Raw genomic sequence first — 10,922 nt, forward strand, 5'->3', positions numbered from 1 at the left:
ATCTCATCATAACAAAAAAATTGTAAATAATTATCTTTAGGAAGCTTTGATAAATATATATAATAATTTTGTAATAGTATATTATAATAAACATGTTCAAGCCAGCAAATTCATCCCCGTGGTCGGCATCCATCTGTCCACAGAATTTTCAACCAGTTCCATTGGAAATCAAAGGTGTGAATGACTTTGAATTGGATTAAATAATTCCTTCATAATAGCTTGATTATGTATATCAATCTTGTCAATGAAAATGTTGTCAATACAATTCCCTACCAGAATATTTCATAACACCGATGGAATATTCTGTTAGTGTGTAAATATTGATTTCGTCAAAAAATAAAATTACTGACATAATAATGGACATAAAGATGTTAAAAAATATATCGTCAGTGATTTTTGTTTTATTGATCATTTTGTTGGTAATATAATAATCGATGGATTTACAAACGTAAATAGACTGTTGGTATTTTCATCGGTGATCATATGCATATTACCGACAAAATTAAATCGTCAATGAATTGCATCTAATACTGGCAAGTCATGTAATTGTTTTTCAATAAAATAGTATGTCGATAATTCTACCAGTATTATATTTAATATTTTTTAAAAATAATTAAAATGAAATAAAAAAACTAAATTTGTATTATTAATTAAAAAATATTATTCAATACAATTTATCTAGTGAACATAAGCTAGAGGAGGAGGAGAGAAAGGCAGACCTTCATCGAAAACCAAGAGAGCAATGAGGTTGACCACTTGTACCAGTAAGGGTTGCCAACAGTTGTTTGAGGATATTCACTTTATTCCTTAGACCATCCATCTCATGTATAAGTTAGGTCATCTCAACACTAAATCGAGTCGTTTGAGCTTGAACTTATTCTTGTATAATCACTTGGACGACCAAAGATTGTTAGCTTGAACCCAATTGCAAGGAACTAATGATCAATACACTACGACCCATTCGCATATCATCAGCTGTAGTATTGAAGATACTGTAAACTTGATTTCTATTAGGTCCACCAAATAATCCAGCCTCAAATCACAAATTCGAATTGAGTTCCAAATAGGTTGAAAGATCATCCTCGTATCTCTCCTACAATTAAGTGTTATATGTTTTCCAAGAAAATAAAAACAAGTCATCAAATTTAATAATAATAATAATTTAAGAAAAAATTGGTAAAAATTTCAACTTATCATAAACTTCTAAACTCACCTATTCATGAGTTATTGTACCCCTTTTCTGATGGTTATCATTTTGCATATGAGTTTCAACAAAAAAAACTCCATCAATCTTAGATTGTATCCAAGCACCGTAGCCTATACAAAAAACTATTGTTAGTTAAATATTTTCATATAAAGCAATATTTTCATGTGAAACGAACGAAATGGGTCCACTAGTGTGCATGGCAATGAGACTATGAATCTTCTTATTTTAGTTCTCTGCACCAATCACGAATGCAACAGAAACTCTTAGACATTATGTGTTTGATATAAGCATCTTATATAGCCTTTAAGATGAAAGAGATTTTAAATCTCTCCACACAACCATGTCTTCCTGGCTTGAAAAACCTTTTGTTTTGCATATTTCTTTGATTCTTTTTGTGCCTTATTATTAGAAATCACATAACTTGGTTCGTAGAAAAACATTATCGGTTAAAATTATAAAAAGTAAAATTTGAACACTTTTAAAGAGAAAATATCACATTTTAAATTCAATATTACCTAATAGTGTTGTGATTCTCTCACACACTCATATAAATAGTGTTGACAACTTACTATGAATAAGATTTTTCCTTACACGTAAATTTCATAAAAACAATTAGTTTATTAAAATTAAAAAAAACTAACCAGATTAAATAATAAAAATTTATATATATACTAACCTTGAACTTTCTGAACCCAAACATCAATTATAGGCTTCCATTCATAATTTTTAAAAACCTAACTCCAATGAAACAAAGACACTTTCATTAATGATTTCATCACCAATGTAATCATGTGAGCAACCTCCACGTTTATAAACCTGAAATTCCAATCATTCATTGAAACTAATTATTCAAAAATTATTCATTGATGTTTATTTTTTTTATTGTGCAATAAAGGAGACAAAACTTACATGTTATGGTAAGACTTTTATTGAGCAATATATTTCATAGTATATACATTCTACTTAGAAGAGATACCCCCTCTACGTGTCACCCTTGCACTAGACGAGCCTGCGTTGAAAGAGGATGCTTGTGCCTAAGGTGTCTAGTCATGGTCAACACCTAGCGACCCATGATCATTATAAGCGCTGCCAGAAGAACCAACAGTGTTCCTGTCCATCTTACTCTCTAATAATCTTCTCTTCATCATCTAAACAAATTAATTATAAAAAAGGTAATAACATTATCATTATATAAACCAAATCGGTAAAACCTTCCCTACGAGAGACTACAAAAAAATTTATTGACCTGCAAATTCACATCAATAGATAAAGCCACAATATAATTGATTTTAATTATGACTACTATTTAATTTAAAAATCATTCCAAAAATTCAATTAACATCTTAACATCGTAATGTATTTTGTAATTATAGCATGTTATTGCTATCCATTGAGATAGAAAAAAAGACATGTATGACAACATCTAGAGAGAATAGAGAAAGATGCAACCTTAGAATAAAAATAGCACATTTAAAGCATCAAATCATAATCAAACTTTTGGCATCCAAATCATAGATTTCTCAGCCATGTTATTTCATCCCAAGTACTAAACAAACATATACACACTTCCTCTTTTTTTATGGTCATTGACTTTTCTATCCTATATTATAAGTGGAAAAAATAGTAATTTAAATTCTACATCATAGTTTCATTAAAGGCAGGCTAAGGAAGTAAAATTTTGGACAATGAATATTTTCATTCCTTGGAAATCCTTTTCAACTTCTAACTTATTTTCATGCAAAAACAACATCACCCAAGATCATTTGGCATCATTAAATCACAAATTCAAACCAATTCTAAAGCAAAACATTCAAACAATTTCCCTACCTCTATAATATAACAAGATTAGATCAAAGTAAGGAAACTCATTCCTTTTGGGATTTCTCCTATTATTATTATTATTATCATTAATACAACAAAATGATGAACCATTCAATAATACTCTAGTGGCTATATTTATAGAATCCACCGTTTGATCATTTTGAGTTTTTGATATACTATTCTTCTCGCACTCCTCTACTCACTGACCGGATGGATTTGAAGGAACAAAATTCATTTGATAGAAATCATCATCTGAACGTTTATGAAAAATAAAAGGAAATAATTTTGCAAGACAGTTTTGGTCGCCGGCTGATTTCTCTTTTGTCCATCGTTAGATCATGCGCATTATTGGATATGTGGTGCGCCTAGATGTTTCCTTCAATCTCGACGGTTGAGATTGGAAATGCATTCTCTAGCAAGGATTCGGTCATGTTGAACAGTAGCTCCTCCATTTTCAGGTTAGCTCGGTTTTATTCAGATATAAGGAGATCCAACTGTTGGATCATTATGATTTGGAGATATATTGTGCACAAGTCTATGATATGTAGTATGACCATTGGGTTTAAAATATAATCAGAGGTTGATGACGTATTTCCTTTTGAATCTATTTCTAGTTTTGGTAAAATTTAGTAAACTTGATTAAATACATGTTTTGATGAAATTATAATTATGTTGGTGTAGGTTTTATGGAAGATGTAATGGTAAAATATGTTATTGTTATTAGTATTATTATAGATTAATTTTGTATTCTTTATATGAGGGGAAGAATGATTATTGTGTAAGAAATAGTAAGGAACATTGCAATATGAATATGTTGATTGAATAAAAAGCTAACTTATTGGTTGTGTGGAACCATGAAGAAATTGAAATGAAAGAGATTTGAAAAATAAAATATATTTAAAGCTAGCCATAACTATTTTTAGAAAATTGAGTAGTTAATGATAATGATTATTTTCCAAATAATAGCAATATTTCTTATTATTCTTACATAATATTTTACCATTACATCTTCCATAAAACCTACACCCACACAATTCTAATTTCATCAAAACATGTATTTAATCAAGTTTACTATTTCCCCAAAACTAGCAATAGATTCAAAAGGAAATAAGTCATCAACCTCTGATTATTGTTTTAAACCCAACAATAAAATTACATATCATAGAGTGGTGCACAATATATCTAAAACTCATAATGCTCCAACATTTGGATCTCCCTATATCAGAATAAAACCGAGCTAACCTGATAATGAACGAGCTACGGTTCAACATGACCAAATCCTTGCCGGAGAATGCATTTCTGATCTCCACCATTCAGATTGAAGGGAACATCTAGGCGCACCACATATCCAAGAATGAGCATGATCCAACGGTGGACGGGAGAAAAATAAGCCGGCGACCAAAACTTCCTTACAAAATTATTTCCTTTGTTTTCCAGAAATGTTTCAAAATGATGCATTCTGTCAAAACTGGTTGTGTTTTCTTCAAATCCCTCTGGTCGGTTAGTAGAGGAGTGTGAGATGAACAATATATTCAAAACTCAGCATGATCCAACAGTGGAATCTAGAGATATGGCCACCGGAGTATTATTGATTCCTCTAAATTATGCACTTCTATCTCTAGCCGAATTCTCTATTGTCTCTCACATTTTTTTATTGAACCGGTGGCCTTTTGCTGTTTTAAAGGCACATTTTATCCTAATTACAATTATGTCCCTCATTTATGCCTTTATGTATTTTATTTTATTTTTCATGTAATTTAGCCGGTTTATTTCTGTTTAAATTTCTAGTCTTTACTAAACTCCAATTGGAATGGGATCTTTAACCAAGGTAGGAAAACATATTAATAGACTTCATGCAAAATTGCATCCCGATCCGACGATTGGATTGAGAGCTCTGCTTTCTAATGTAAAATTGGTCAATTTATGACTTTTCATAAACAATCTAGATTTTTCTTGTTCAATCTTCAAATAAAATCATATCAATTATCCTTATAAACCTTTAAGGTCATTTTATTATTTTGGAATATATTCATTTTAGAATTTTCACCTTTATTTATTTATCGAGCTTATTACCGTTTCAAAATAACATCATGCATTTTTAATCGGTGTTTGCACCTTCAATTCTACCCTTTTCATTGCACTATCATTTATTATAATGTATTTATTATTACCTCACTTATTTCCTAGAAATATTTTGTTATTCTTCTCATTATTTTATCCATCAAAACACGTTACCAGTTTCTCTGCCCTTATGAATTCTAAACTAAAATTCATTTTATAGAGGTCATCTCTTCCATTATATATCATTATTTATCTATTATTTCTAATCTTGGTTTCCATCACTCATTGAAATATTACCACTTTTAATCTTACGTTTACATGAGGGTTTACACATTTGCATAGTTAAATTATAAATTTCTAGGGTTTCACAAATATAGATTATGTTCAAAGAATATCCATCAGGAAAACACAGACTAATAAGTCATTGGTAGACAAGTAATTGAGATTTTTTATCCAAGAAAAACTTGGCTTTGGGTTTTGCAACTTATGACTCATTATAAACCAACTCCATATTCTTACAGTGACAAAACAAATGTATATCCATTTTAGCCTTCATATATCCTTTTTTCTTTTGTTTCATATCCATCACCGTGTTAAAAATATTTTTAAACAAGTTCTTTTTTATATGCATATCCAGAATATAGTGGATAAGATTAGTCTTCCAATAAGAAAGCTCCCCAAAATACTTTGTTTTACCCAATTGCAGGTCACACCAAAACCAGAAAACTTTTGTTTACCGAATTGAAAACCAAACACAATACCCTCGTACTACGAGACCCCGTTATACACTTTTACACCTAACGATACCAGTGGTGCAACATCCCTTTTAACTATATCTATAAAGGAGTCCTTTATGTTTTTTTGTACTTGTGATCGGTTAGCAAAAACCTCCGGTGGCAACAAAAAAAAATGTTTTACTATTATTTGTTAAGGTAAAGGCTTTATTATTTTTTGTACAGTATAGACATGCTAATTTCAATGTGTGCTCTAACTAGAAACCATCTCATATGCAGGAAAATCATTAATAGTCCACATCAAAGTTGCCTTCATTTGAAAAGTTTGTTTTCTCTTAACATCATACATCAAAGTTTTAAATGACCACAACTGGTTCAACTTATCAATCAATGGTAAAAAAACAAACATCTATATTCCTACCCAAACTATTAGGACCGGGTATGACTATAGATAAAAATATTAACTCTGACTCCATATACATCCCCGATAACAAGTTATAAATTGTGAGTATTACCAACCAACAATAATATAGTACAAAAAATGACTCGAATAGATTAAATTTTTCTGTGCATAACCTGTCATGTACATTCCATGGTTCCATTGATAAAAAAAGGATACACCCTATTAGACCGCTTCTAGATTGTACCATCAGAAAATTGCATCATGACCCCATCAACCACATCATGTGAATGATACCATGTCATGTGCTCAACAACCTTTGGAAACATGAATAACCTTTGTAGCCTATGAGTGTTTGGAAAATATCTTAATTTTTTATGTGCGACAAAAGTCCTTCCCTTGCTAGTTCCAGGTTTATACCAAGCATTCCCACAAGTTGTGCACTTAATCAAAATTGCATTTTTAAGGTAGTACAATATGTAAAAGTTTGGACACATGTTAATTCTCTAGTAACTTAGATCAAGGGGTTTCATCATGGATTTAGTAGTATAGAAGTTCTCTATCAACCTATTCCTTTCAGGTAAAATGTTTCTCGCTCATTCGATGGTTCTGTCGTAACTAGCCCTACTTAGCTTATAATTTGACTTGGTGGTGAACATATATGCAATGGTCGATAATTTATTTTGATTTATGCACCCATCTCATAATGATTAATCGGGATCTTTTAAAAGTTCAAAAACCTGGTTGTGTCAGCATTTGGTTCTTCATCTACAATTGCATATTTACCTGCATAACCCTAATTCATTCTCATTGCATCTATAATCATACTCTTATAATGATTATTATTATTATCATCTACAACTCTATGCACGTTGTTAGAACTAGAAGCTGACCCAACATCCTTTCTATCGTGGTCTCATAAGGAATATATGCTTTTCTGTGTGAAAATCAAAACACGTATTTTTTCATAAATCTTTTTTTATAGAAGATGCATCATAACATCTGCATCGAGAAACTTTTTATTTTTATACTTTTTACATGGACATTTAATATTGCCTCCACTAATAATTCTCAGATTAGATAGTGTGTAATTAATAAAACCCTCAACCTCATTACAATAATCCGTCTTGCACAATCCTTCAAATGAAACTCAATACATCCAAGAAAGATCATTCATTACTTATATGAAACCTATATAGAATATTGATGAGAACATGTATTAATTAATAATGTACTAAATAAATCATCGGTACTCAAATAATTAGTTATCATTGGTTGAATTCAAAATTATTCAATCTATTTTAACAGTATCCTTTAATGATTATCAATTTTCTCCAAAAAATTTCAATTTACCTAAATTTTCAACCTAACAATAAAATTGATAAAATATGAAACGTACCAATTAAATAAATCATTATTTATTTTATTATAAAACACTTAAGTTTCAAAGTCAAACACAATGCCATCAAACTACTAAAAAAATACATTTTTTTTAAAAAAAATTTAAAACAAACCCTAATATGTACACAAATCATACATTCATACAATAAATTTCTATAGAAAAAAACTATAAAATAAGTAAACTCATATAAAAAAAACTACACATACTACATAAAATGTTAAAAACTTGACATAAAAAAATGGATTGGTTTGCTTACTTGATGTGGCAAGTCTTCAAAAAAAAAATTGAACCATGACAGGGATATTGATAGACTAAGTGTTGGGATGACTGGATTTATGATGATGAGAACTTGATTTATAACAAAATAAAGAGAAAAAAGTGCTATTTTCTGCAGATAAAAAGGAAGAAGAAGAAATGAGGGTGTGGGAGAAGGGGGGTCGTTTGACATATTATAACTTAAGTATTACCAATGTATTCACTAATGGATATTAGAGATGGTTATATTTCATCAGAAATTATGTTTGTAATATTGACATGTTATAATTTTATTTTTTTCATTCCTTGATTTCTAATAATAATTCCTTCGGTATTCACCCACAAAAAAATTTTATCAGTAAATACCTAAGAAAACAATGACATTATTTCTCATCGGTAAATGTCACCATAATTTACTAATGGTATTTTTTATGTTAGTATTTCTATTTATATTTGATAATTCTCTAGTAATAATGGTAATGATTAATAAACAATATGCTCAAGCAACACTTTGGTTTTTTTTAAAAAAATTTGGTTAAAATCAAGGCAACGACCAACTCCTAGCAGTTGATTAATTCAAACTTTGTTATATATTTATGAAAAACAATCTTATATTAGTTTATAATATAGTACAAATGTAACAGTGTTAGGTTTTGTATGCAACAGTTTTGTAATTAGTAATCTAAATGTTTGGTCTGACTTGATGAGACATGTAGAAAAGCAAACGGTTGTTGGAAGCATAGAAAAAAAATTTTCTTTTTTCTCCAAAACCCAGAGAACAAAATGAATTTTGATTCGTAAGAAAAATCTACCATTGAAAAATTTATTTAACATGATTTATGTAATTAATATAGACTTAAGTTACTAGTCCTAAAAAAAACTATATTTATAGAAGTAGTTCATGGAAAAAAAAAAAAAAAAAGAAGTTAAATATCCACTTCCCGTCTAAAATGACAAAACCATACCAAAAAATCAACTCTCAGCCGCATCCTTTCTTGATTCTTATCCTCTTTCAGCAAGCTAAGCATTTTTCCTCCTGCCTGGCTTTATATATAATTTATATCGTTTTCCATTCGCATTGCTTGTGTGCATCACCTTCTTACTAATATTTCATGGAAGCAATTTGCAACAATCAAAGTCTCGTTTGCTTACAATAAAAATGATTTTTCCAGCTCGCCATTAAAGATAGTCAATCCTCTGCTTCCATCTGGTATGAATACTGTATTACAGTTTGTTTTAGGTTAAATTCTGCTCATGATGTTAGGCAGGATCGTTTGAATTCGTTTACTTTTTATACATGTTGTTTTATGTCACTATGCTGTCAATAATCTTACCGCCATGATTGCGGCATATCCCTGTTCAATGAGGCAGAGCTGGAGATAATTCCATTGGTTTCCAAAATGTCGAATCTGTATGATAATGGCATTTTGTTTCTGGCTAGAGATCGATGATGACAATTTTTTGAATCTGCTTGATGAAGTCCTGGGTTTTGTTCTTCTAGTTTGGCCCAAAACTATATTTCTTCTAGTGGAGATTAATAAAACTCTTCCCGTAATTATTAGGTTTAGGGCTGGACTTAAACTCAGCTCTGCGATAATATAAATTAAAAAATAAAAGTGGTTTAGGATTGACTGATTAATATCCATTAGTGCCCTAATGAATATTAGTGGCTAAAAAAACAGTCCCGCCTTTGAGACAATATGTTATAATTTCGTAAACACGAATTTTATAAATGATTTCCATGCTAACATGAAAATAAACATTGAAAACTCTAATTTATACATTTCCGGACTTGCAACTCAGCTACGGGAGTTATAAATCCATGACTTTGTGATGTGATGGGCCAAACTAAAAGGCCCATGACCCAAAAGAGAGAGGCCGAACTAAAAGCCCAGCAACAAATAAAAACCTTAAAAATTTACGCTTGGCCCAACAGCTACTATCCAGTCAGCTAGTTAGGCTAGAGGCCCAGCAAATTAACAAAGATGATAATAATGATAATAATAATAATAGATTTTTCCAAGTAAAAAGAAGGAAAAAAAAAAAAGATTGATTTAGAAACCAAGAAGAAGACACGGAAAACAAGAAAGAAAAAAAAGATAAAAGGAAGGATAGACTACTATAATGTCACCGTGACTTTGTTGTTGATATGTGTTAGATCAAGAAAAAGATTTCACTGAGACAAATTCAATAATATTAGAGAATACCACTATCAAATATGGGAATTAGTTGCATGCATAGCTAAAAAATAATTAGTTGTCCCACATGCTAAACCTAATTTCTTCATTTTCTCCAATTTAGTCCCTCGTTCTTCAATAATTTTTCAATTCAATCCTTAAATTTAATCCAACTAGACAATATATAATGTTTAAGCATGTTCCATGTCATCGTTGTAACCACTTACTAGTATTCTCCTTTTCACAAGTTATCAGTGTAGGCATATAAATTATAATTACGACACCTCTTTTATTTTATAAATTGACAATACGATATTTATATGAACAACTTGTCTTATAGGTTACCTTGGTGATAAAGTAAATATTTTTCATGATTACTCTACATGATATATTTGTGAATGCCACTATCAACAAAGTGATCTTATATGACCTTAAAGTTGTATAAATATTTAAGATTATCAAGTAACAAATACATAGATTTCAATACAAAATCATAAATACAACAATCACAACGTGTACTCCTCTAGGTTCTCTCATTCTCTTTGTTATACGTCATTTTTCTCCTGCATGTTTTACTAACTTATATATTAAAGGATTCATATCTTGATAAGAAACTTATTTTGTAGAAGTTTGTCATCTATAAGTCAAATTTAATTTTTTTTTAAAAAAAACCAAATTTGAGGTCTATTACACTAGTTATGGAAAGGTCCAAATATAATTTGACTTTTTTAATGTTATTAGTGGTGTAATTTGTGTAAAATTAAACAAAAACTACATCTCTTTTTAAACATCACTAAAAGTTTTTTCTTGACTGAAAAATTAGAAAAGTCAAGACATGTTAAAGTAACCAGCCTCTCTCTATTGT

The sequence above is a fragment of the Populus alba genome, chromosome 5 (assembly GCF_005239225.2).
Source record: "Populus alba chromosome 5, ASM523922v2, whole genome shotgun sequence".
Taxonomy (NCBI): domain Eukaryota; kingdom Viridiplantae; phylum Streptophyta; class Magnoliopsida; order Malpighiales; family Salicaceae; genus Populus; species Populus alba.